General features: G+C 40.9%; 1 long non-coding RNA gene across 1 annotated transcript in view; it reads left to right on the top strand.

Annotated features, from left to right (window-relative positions):
- The first annotated feature begins 418 nt into the window (after window positions 1-418).
- The window catches only part of LOC306799355, a 140,300-nt gene continuing 130,631 nt past the window's right edge, over window positions 419-10,087 (top strand). The window contains exon 1 of the long non-coding RNA XR_013773587.1: window positions 419-483. This is a non-coding gene — a long non-coding RNA (uncharacterized lncRNA). The remainder of the gene's footprint in view (window positions 484-10,087) is intronic.

Below are 10,087 nucleotides of genomic sequence, written 5' to 3'. Positions count from 1 at the left end.
TTTTGAAACTTGTTTCTTCTATATATGTACTTGTCAGGCAGGAATTTGTATAAAGATTGAAGTAAGTAATTCACCTACCATTTAAGAAAAATTTAGCAAGTTTTAAAAGATTAAAACTAGATAGGAGTCCATCAATTGAAATATGTTCAGCTTGACAGACCACTTAGTTTCTCAGAACAAATAAATGAAGTTAATTACTGTCTTACAGCCTTGATTTTCTATACATTGTGAAGGAGGAGGTATATATGAAGGTGGAAATAAGATTTGATTTTGATAATATTTTCCTTGGAATCAATTCCAGCTGACAGCCTTAAGATCTCAGCTCTGGGAAATGCTGAGCACCTGCAACTGTGAGCAATCAGGGGCAGCCAGGAGTTTTCCTTCCAGGAGCTTAAGCCCTCTGTGACCAGGCTTTCTCAGCAGTGAGAAAGGATGCATGGATGGGTTGGAAGAGTATGCACGTGATGCAAAGCCATTCAGGAGGTAGGTATTGGTCATGTTGAGTATTTTGTTGCTTTTTGAGAAAATTCAGGCAGAAATATAGTTACTGAGGTGAACAGAAGCTTCCCAAGAAAATAGCTGCACATTTTCATAAAACAATGAGGTATTTCTTCATTTGAAATGTGAAGAAATGTGATATTTACCTTATGTAAAGCATTTGTGACTTTTTTTAAAATTTTCTATTCTGAATGCTTCATGATCATCCAACAGGCAGTGAACATGATTTGCTCATGGCAACATCTCACAAGTAGATAAGGAGTTTCAGGGTGATGATATAGGATAGGAAGAAGAAACCTAGTGTTTTCAGGAAAATATTTTAGTTTCTAATAACACAATCACTGCCACAAGCAGTGACAATCCAGTGATGCCTTCTAGAAGCTGGTACAGAATATTCTGGTGCTAAAACAATTCACTGCCTGTGGCACATAGACTCTAGCAAGTGAATCATCACTGAAAGTCTGTGTTTAACAGAATAGCTATCTAAGTTGATGTTAATAGCAGGCTCCCAGGCCTTTAAGGTTCTTAAATCCACTTCAGTGGATATTGATTTGGATAATAAGAAATATTTCCTTAGGGAAACACTTGATAAAAGAGCTTAAGGCAAGGGGAAGTGATTTTGCATGGCAGTGGATGTGAAGAAAGAGAATATTTAGCCAAACAGCCATCTCTGTGATCAGCTGTGTTTCTGATTTTTTGTGCTGCCACACCAGCAGCCTCCCCTGGAGTCTGGAAGCACTGCTGCTCTCAGGGTGACTGTCCTTGTCACAGAGGAGCTGCTGCTGCAGGTGTGTGAGCTCCCTGAGCTCACCTGGCAGAGCCAGCAGGGCGTGTTGGCCCCTGTATGGTGAGCTCAGGCTGCCAAGGCTCTTCAGAAGGGCTCAGCCTCTGCCAGTGGGGCTGCTCTGCAGGACAGTAACCTGCCCAGACAGGAGCTCAGTGCCAGGCTCTGCCAGCACCCCCACACCTTCCAGTCTGAAAGTCCAGTCTGCTACTGCTCTGCTGGTGTGTTGCAAAAGTCAGGAATGGTTGTGGACAGACCTTGGCTCAAGTTTAGACTTGTTCAGCAGCCCCATTAGGATCAGGTTCATTGCATGCTGCATTTGTGCCAGGGTACTGGGGTAGCAAGGATGTTTGGAATTGGTGCTGAGGAGAGGGATTCTAGCAAAGGGAGAGGAAGACAAGGGACCAGTGACCCTTTTTTTATGAAAAAGAGTGACTTCTCAAGTTATCATGCATGTTTATTTGGGCCTGTGGTTTAGTTTGATCTTAGGATATTTAAATTAGTGCTAAATAAAAAACCATCTTCTTTCGGTCCCGTCTCACCTTCTACTGCAGCCCAGACCTGCTTGGCATTTTTCAGATGCAAGATGAGCACTGCCCCTGAGGCCTGTGCAGTCTTCTCTGTGCTGCTGAGCAAGGCAATGATCCATTTGGGAGGGTGAGGATGGTGTCACTGAAGGCAGAGATGGAGCTACTCTGGAAGCATTCCTTTAGTTCACCCCCTTCCAGTGCTCATCTGCTGACACTCAGGTCCCTGAACATGGTTCTTTTCTTTAATTCCACCCCTTTGCTTTGCATTCCAAAGCTACTGATGTACCAGCTGCTGTGAGGGCCCCTGTTCAGATCAGGGTGACTTGAAAGAGTCTGAGTGTGTGGGATCTGAGGAAAGTGGAGCTCGGTGGGAGCAATGCCCAACAGCACAGTCGGGAACACCCCGGGGAATTGTGACTGAGAGGTGCAAGGAAAATGTGAATGCAGAGTAGTGTGAGGAGATTCCTGAAGGAAGATTCCTGTGAAGACTGGGAAGGAGAAAACAGAAACAGGGCAAGACGCAAATAAATAATTTAGAGGTGGAAAAATGAAAAAGAGGTAAATTATGTAATTCCAGACAGTTTTTGAGTTACCTGTAGAACTGAAGAACAGAGGCAAAGTTTGTGGGATAGTTTATATCCTTCAGAATAGAATGTTTCATTTTTTAAAGATATATAGGTGACATGCAGATGCTTTTTGAGTAAAGTGAAAACCAGATTCTATATACAGCAAGTTTCAGTATGGTGAATCTTTCAACTTTCAGGTTCCTGAATATTTCAGGAGCAGGGTAGAGAAAAGAGGGAGACTGATCATGTGTTTCAAATCAGTTACCTTTGATGTGTTTTGAAGAGGGAGGGAAAGAATAAATGTCAACCTTCAAATAGGAGTTAAGCATGAACAGTCTGGGTAGAGGTATATGCCAATCTTATTAGGGAGGCAGCTGTCTCATATCTTTGTCTACAGCATAACTGACCATTGCTAGAAAGTACCTTGATAAAAAGAACTTGCCTTTTGCAATTCCTCTATTGAAATGCATTTCAGTAAGCACAGAGGACTGGATGCAGCTTTGTTGATGCTGGGAAAAAGAGGGGAGAGAAGGTATTGTGGATTCATTAACAAGTATTCAATCCAACTTGGAATACACAAAGGATGCTGACAGGAGAGGGAGAAGAAAAGGTCTTGTGAGTTCGGATTAGTCCTTGACTGCAGGATTGTATCCACAATCGCGAGTGGACAGTGCCTCAATTTTTACTTTTTACACAGGACTTGGATGCCTTGAGGAATGCTTTGAGATGACATTTTATACACCTTTTCAAAGGCAGCAGTAGCTTGGGATGAGTGAAACCTTAGAGGGTTTGTGAATCTGTTCTTTGAGGTCACGCAAGCAGATTGATTTTGTGACCTTATAATAAAAAAATATCTGGTATGTACAAAAGCCCTGTAATAGAGTTGACAGAAATAGAGGTAGTCATGGAAGTAGAATGTAACAGATAGAAGGTAAAAGTAAAAAGTCAATAAGGGAAGATACAGCTCAAGCAATTACACTTCATCCACTCCTATGGCAGGCATTGTTACTCATTCTTGTGATTGTTGTCACAGTGTTTGGTTTTTTTATACATCAACTGAAAAACAAGAAAAGAAACTTTTGAAAGTATGCTTAGAAATTATAATAATGAGAATTTATGAACAGCATTGAAATTAATAAAATCAGATATTATAGAGAGGATTTTTAAACTTAATCATCATATTACAGCCAGTCTGTACATGGCTTGTATTCTTTTTCATGAAACATTTAGGTTTTCCTTTCTTCTCTTTGGTTACAAAGTCAAAAGATCAGGCTGCTGCTTTTTTTTTTTTTTTTTTTTTTTTTTTTTTTTTTTTTTTTTTTTTTTTTTTGAGGCCTTTTAGAGACTTAGGGTGCTCTATTTTCAATCCTGGGTTGTCACCTGATTCTCCAGGCATGTCCCTTTTGATAGCAACTTTAGGGTACTCTAGTTGTCTGGGTGTTTTTTGGTTTGGTTTGGGTTTTTAATTTTTTTTTTAATAACTGCTGTTTCCTCTGCAAGTTACACAGTATAATTTATAATTTACCTGACTTGGTGGCAGCTCTTGGGAGTGCAGATTAGAGTGACTTGCTTTTCTCTTGCTTTGTTTGTTTTGCCTTGAATGTTTGTTAGAATCCTAATGTTTTTCTCACAACACATTCTTATTTCCTGTTGAACACGACACCAGCATCTCCCAATGTAAGCATCATTCCTGGTATTGGTATGGACCTGCTCTAATTCATCAAGCCTGTAAAGGTTATAAACAGCACTTGTTCACCTTTACCATTTACCCTCATGTTTACCTCATTTTCCTAGTGAGGGTTAGCTCACTGTGACAAACCCTCCAAACAAGTTTTGTGACAGCCCTTTCCTTGCTCACATCACCGTTTCTGATACTGCATTTATCCAACTGTGCATTTATCCAGCCCAACATCCCAGGTGGCTTTTGGGCTCAGCTGCTGGAATTTTTCCATGGTTCTTACTGAAATGTTCTTATTGACCTACCACTGCTGTCTCAGTCAACTCTTGAATATTGCCATATGATTACATGTGTGCTAACTTGGAGAAGAATGCATGTTTTTTGTTAGTGCTCTATTAACTATAAATGTATAAAAACCCCAAGTTTTTCTGTCATTTTGGGGCTCAGTTCTTTTATTTAACATGGGGTATTTTTTTCCCAAAAACTTTTTACAGTGTTTAACAACTAGAAAACATTAATGTTACCAAAAAATGCATTTTAATGCATTAATAACTACATGAACTTCTTGTGCCTGCAACCACTCTGTTGTGCTTTGCTATGATATGGCTCAAGTTCAGTGCTACTTGTTTATGTTAGTCTCCTTATTTTTTTAGCTAATGAGAGGAGGTTTGACTGACTGAGTTTGCCAAATAAAGCTTCTGTGAGGATCATTATCAAAAGTTTTCAGGAGCACTTAGTAAATTCATCTTAATTTCACCTTTGCAAAGATCACTCATATATCTTCTTACACGGTGGGTAACTCAAAAGCTGTTTATTTATTTCCTCACACTTGATTTAGATAAGGGTACCATTTTATTTGGACAAGAAAGTTGGCATGATCAGGGAAGACTTTGTTTCAACTTTCTCTGAGAAGGCTTAAATTTTCTGGGGTTTTTCCTCAGGAAAAAAGAAAAAGACAAAAATACTTGCTCCACAAGAAAGTTGCTTGCACACATGTATGTAAGACTTAATTGCCCTTAAAATAATGCTTTGTGGCACTGCTGGCTTCCTCCCAAGGTCAGAATAAGGGACACAGATTACTGACTTATTGTATGTATTTTAAGGTGTGTGGAAATGTATGTATTTCTGAGGCTTGGCAAACTTGGCAGGTGAGGCATCAAATTTTAGAAATGCTCTCTGTAGATATTTTTGTGCTGTTTCTAAAATTATTTGTGACACTTCTGGTGAGGACTGGGGGGGTTGATGAGATAATGTGGCTGGTAATTGCCTGCATGAGTGCTGTAACTAGAGGTGATGAAAATATCTGTATTGCATGACTACCTTTTTCTATAATATGCCTTGGGCTGACAGTCTTATTTTCCCACTATCATGACAGAATGATGATGGTAAAGTCGTGTTTCAAGGGTAATTACATGAAATTGATTTGGTTAGAATGTTTCAAATCTTGCTTCTCTCTGGCTTTCGATGGAAAGAAGATACTGAGCTACAATCAATATTGTTTACTTTCTCAATTATCATGTGGAAATTCAAGTCTAAGCTTTTGCAGTTCAACTACAACCACCCTTAGATAACCCCTCACCAATTATCCATGAAGACACACTAGTTTTTCCCACTTTTTTGCTTTTGGTTGAAGGGAAAATGAGCTTCATCTCTAAATAATGTCTACCTGAGAGCACTTATGAATGCACTAGAAGTGTTGTGACATGTTTAAGCAATTTGTACCTGTAACTCAAAATGTAACTTCTCAGTTTTCACAGCCACCTTGCAGCTTAATTGACAGATTAAAAACTAAATGCAAACCCACTGCCTTATTCCTGTTTTACAGAAATATTTCAGGCTAAATAATGCTCATTGCTGGGATGGCCCAGTCTAACTTATGGTTAAGGACCATAGAAGTAAGTTTGGTTAAAATGTGTCAGCCCTTAGAAATTTCCTTTACAATCTACAGTTTGGGTTTTTTTTTTCATGTTGTTGTTGTTGTGTTTTTTTGTTTGTGTGTTTGTTTGTTTGTTTTTGGTTTTTTTTTCCGTTCGTTTGTTTGCTGTTTTTGTTGTTTTGGGGGGTTTTTTTTTTTTTTTTTAAATTTCTCTCCTATTAAATCTAACTTTATGGAAAGAAAGATGAATATGTGTGCAGTGCTGTGAACTGTCTTTTGTTGATCTTATGGAAAAGACAGCACTTGACATAGGTCAGGTGGCTCTGTTTGTTTTTTTTTTAAACTGCCTGGAGGGATTTTGCAAGTAAGGTGAGCCTGCAACACCAGAGCATTTCTTTACTAGCTGATGTATTTTTTGACTCCTGTATCCTCTTATGGCCTTTCTTTTTTGGTTCTGGCTGCTCAGATCTCATCAGTACTTCTCTGGTGCTGCTGGGGGAGACCTTCAAAACTCTTGAGGACCTTTCTATCCAACTGAAAGCCCTCAAGCAGCACTCCTGGATTGATTTGTCTGCCAGCTATTGTGCAGATTAGTGTGTGAAATGGTCTAAAAATCAGAAGATGATACCCTGCTTGCACTAATGATAATTCTCTCACACACCACTTGTCCCTTTTTATTTAACAGTGTGGATGTAGTGCTGGAAAGAGATGTCCTTTTGATAGTGCTGTGGAAGAAGGTTAACTAGAAAAAGCGACTGTCATACATAAATGTGCAAGCATGCCTAAGCATGTGAGAGGTGGGTGTTTAAGGAATTTTCTTAAAAAGAGTAATGAGTTTAATCTCCATGGTTTATGTAGGGTCTGATCTCTTCAACGTGTACTAACTGCTGTACCTCAAACAGTAGCTTCCCTTTCTGGCAGGGTGTAGGGAGGTGTCTGGAGCAGTGCTTACACACAGACTTGCAGCAGATACAGGTCTCTAGGTGTGGCCTATTTGTTTTGAAAGTAATACAGCAGAAGTCATTAGGTTGGAGTATCATTTCAGTCTCCAGTATGCCTGAAGCGTCTTTGGGCAGCATGTCACTTCTCTGATTGGGAAAACGTGTTGGGCAGCCTTGCAGAGGGAGATACCAGCCCCACTATCCCATTTGTGTAGGTGCCATGAGCAGAGGTGCCAGGGGCTTTTATACAGGTCTGCAGTGGACACTGGCAGCAGCACGTGGCAGCCTCCCTAGACTGGCGGAGGTATTTGGGAAACAATTTCAAACATTTCTGAAAAGTGTTATTGTCTTCCATTAAGCATTGTGACTGCAGACCCTATAAACAAGGACTGATGAGGGCAGAACTCTCAGGGTGAGCTCTCAAATGGTGTTCTTTCAGCTGAGAGTGAGGCACTCCAGCACATCACTATTGTGGAGACGTATTTTTAACTGGTTGCCCTCTGCTTCTCAGAGCTGAACAGCATGTTGCATTGATGCTTTCTTCTTTGTGCTTTACTTCCTTCTCTGAAACCCTGTAAAAATATATTTATTACATATCCTTTGGCAGAAAGTTGATTTCCCATGGCTTGTCCTGCCTTACAAAGATGTGTATCATTGTTCTGGAGCACAGGTCCTACCACTGGGTTGTAAGTTGTGAGGTCTCAAGATTATTTGTTATGGCCCTGTGACTTTTAAAAGGAAGTGGAAGCTAACAATTTTCTAAATGTCTTTTACTCCACCCTTTAGATCCACTCCTACAAAACAAGCCCTAGAGCCCATTTCATAAACTTTTTTGTATTGCAGAGTTCAACTATGTTGTCTGTGTGCCAGAGAGATGTGGGGGCTGGGGAGAAAAGGGTAGAGTAGACATCTTGGGAAGATAGAATTCATTCTCAATCTGGAACAGCAATTACTCTAGCTATGGGTAAAGAATCTGACAGGGTGGGCTGAAACAAAATTGAATATCAGCTCTCCGTGGAGTTAGATGGTTGTTAAACTGTAGGAGCAATTTCTGGACTACAACCACAACTACAAATGCAGGCTGTGAGTGCCTGTAGCAGAAAGGTAGTGAGAATATTATGTACATTCTTGTTTTGTTAGATATGGGATGAAAACTTGGCCAAGCTGTGGTTTTCTTTTAAAATCTAACCAAATGTTGAACAAACCCTTGTATTAGGACTGTTGAGGAATAAATAGATTATAACTGGAACACACATACAGAGCTGCCAAGTAATTTCTGTTCAGTGTGAGCATTTCTTTGATAGCTGGAGAGCAGCAGTGCTGTGGGTGGGTGCTGGCTATTCCTGCCTCAGGGCCCTCCTGCCATTCTCCTTGGCTCTGTGCAGGTACTGGGTGCTGTCCCTCAGCTGGGGGACAGCTTCCTCCAGCAGCTCTCCAGTCTCCTGTGGAATCATCCAGTCTGAATAGAAAAAGAATGAGCATGTCCCCAGGTCTTGGATGGTCACATGCAGGCAGTAACCAGGGTTACAAACTACTGTCTATATGTATGCAGTTTCTTGAAACCTTAGCCTTAACTGAGCACAACCAAGTTGAGTCTGATGACAGTCTGTGAGACTTTTCATGACTACTTCACTTTTATCTATAATAGATAATTAGTTAGGCTAGAGTTTTCCCTTTCACAGTTTCATCCTTCAATTTGTATTTTTTTGATATCTGAATTTTAAGTTCAGATTATTTTTTTTAATTAGGAAACCTTCCTCTGTACTCTGTGCAAACCTGACCTGTCCTTACTGTATTTTGAGGTTGTATCTTGATGAGATAAAGATAACTGAAACTGGTGGGGTCTAGGCATGAAGATGAATGAGACAGGTTGGTGAGTCTTGTGCTGCTTTGGGGAGCTGGAAGTGCTGAGGATCTCAGCTGGGCACACAAAGCAGAAGGTTAGGGTCTGGCACCTGCTGGAGGCTGGAATGAGCTCCGGTTATTAACCACTTGTCTTAGCTGCTCCTGAACTTCAGCCAAGTACCTAGTCTCTCACTTTTCTGTTGAGCAACTTAGCAAGGAGGAGAGAAAGTAATTCACTTTCTAGTTTTCTAGTGATTCTTGTGATTTCTCTACTACTGCCCATATTTCAGCCCATGAAATCAGAATATCTTGAGCTGGAAGGGACCCACAAAGATTAACAACTCTTAGACTTGCACAGGACCATCCCCTCTGGGTGAAAACCCTTTTTCTGATATTCAACCCAAACCTCTCTTGACTTGGCTTCATGCCATTTCCTATAGTCCTGTCCCTGGTCTCAAGGGTGAAGAGGTTGGTTCCTGCCCCTCCACTTCCACTTGTGAGGATGTTAAAGACCACAATGAGGTCTCACCTCAATCTCCTCCAGGCTAAACATATGGAATTACCTCAGTCACTCCCATAAGGCTTCCCAGCCAGACCTTTCATCACTCTTGTTGCCCTCCTTTGGATGCTCTCTAATAGTTTAATATCTTTTTTTTTTTTTTTTTTATATTGTGTCACCCAGAGCTGTCCCCAGCACTGGAGGTGAGGCTGCCCCAGCTCAGAGCAGATCAGGACAATCCCCTCCCTTGCCTGGCTGTGATGCTGTGCCTGATGCCCCCAGGACAGGGCTGGCCCTCCTGGCTGCCAGGGCACTGCTGGCTCATGGCCAACTTGCCATTGACCAGGCCCCCCAGGTCCCTTTCCATGGCACTGCTCCCCAGCATCTCCTTCCCCAGAATCTGACACTGGCTCTTTTTAAACACACTGGAAAGAGTCACTGCAGCACATAACTTAGGAGCTGCTGTAGTAGAAGCAAGAGTTTTAGTCATATATAAGACATGATGATCAGGTCTGTGACCAAATTATTCTTGTATTTTTATCCTGATTCTAATACTTGCTCTTCAAAGAGCTGAGCCAGTCCTTTTCACTGCCTCAGTTTTGTTAATTTTAAAAAAAGTGGGAGTTTATTGACTTGTGGAGAATGATAATGGCTTCATACTTGGAAGATTGTTATGGCATGCTTGGATCTCCTGCATACACTTTGAGAACGACATTGAAAAAGTGGCTGCAAAGCATGACTGGGAAACTGTAAGATGCATCTTCCAGTGAAGAACTTACAGAACTCTATTTGTTTTGCTTCATGGCACAGAAGGGTGACTAGGTGAGTGAATTTTACAAGTACTTTTATGAGAAGAAAATGCTGAGTTCT

The sequence above is a fragment of the Erithacus rubecula genome, assembly GCF_903797595.1.
Source record: "Erithacus rubecula genome assembly, chromosome: 3".
Classification (NCBI taxonomy): domain Eukaryota; kingdom Metazoa; phylum Chordata; class Aves; order Passeriformes; family Muscicapidae; genus Erithacus; species Erithacus rubecula.
The sequence above is the reverse complement of the archived record's forward strand: the minus strand, read 5'-3'. Positions and strand labels throughout refer to the sequence as shown.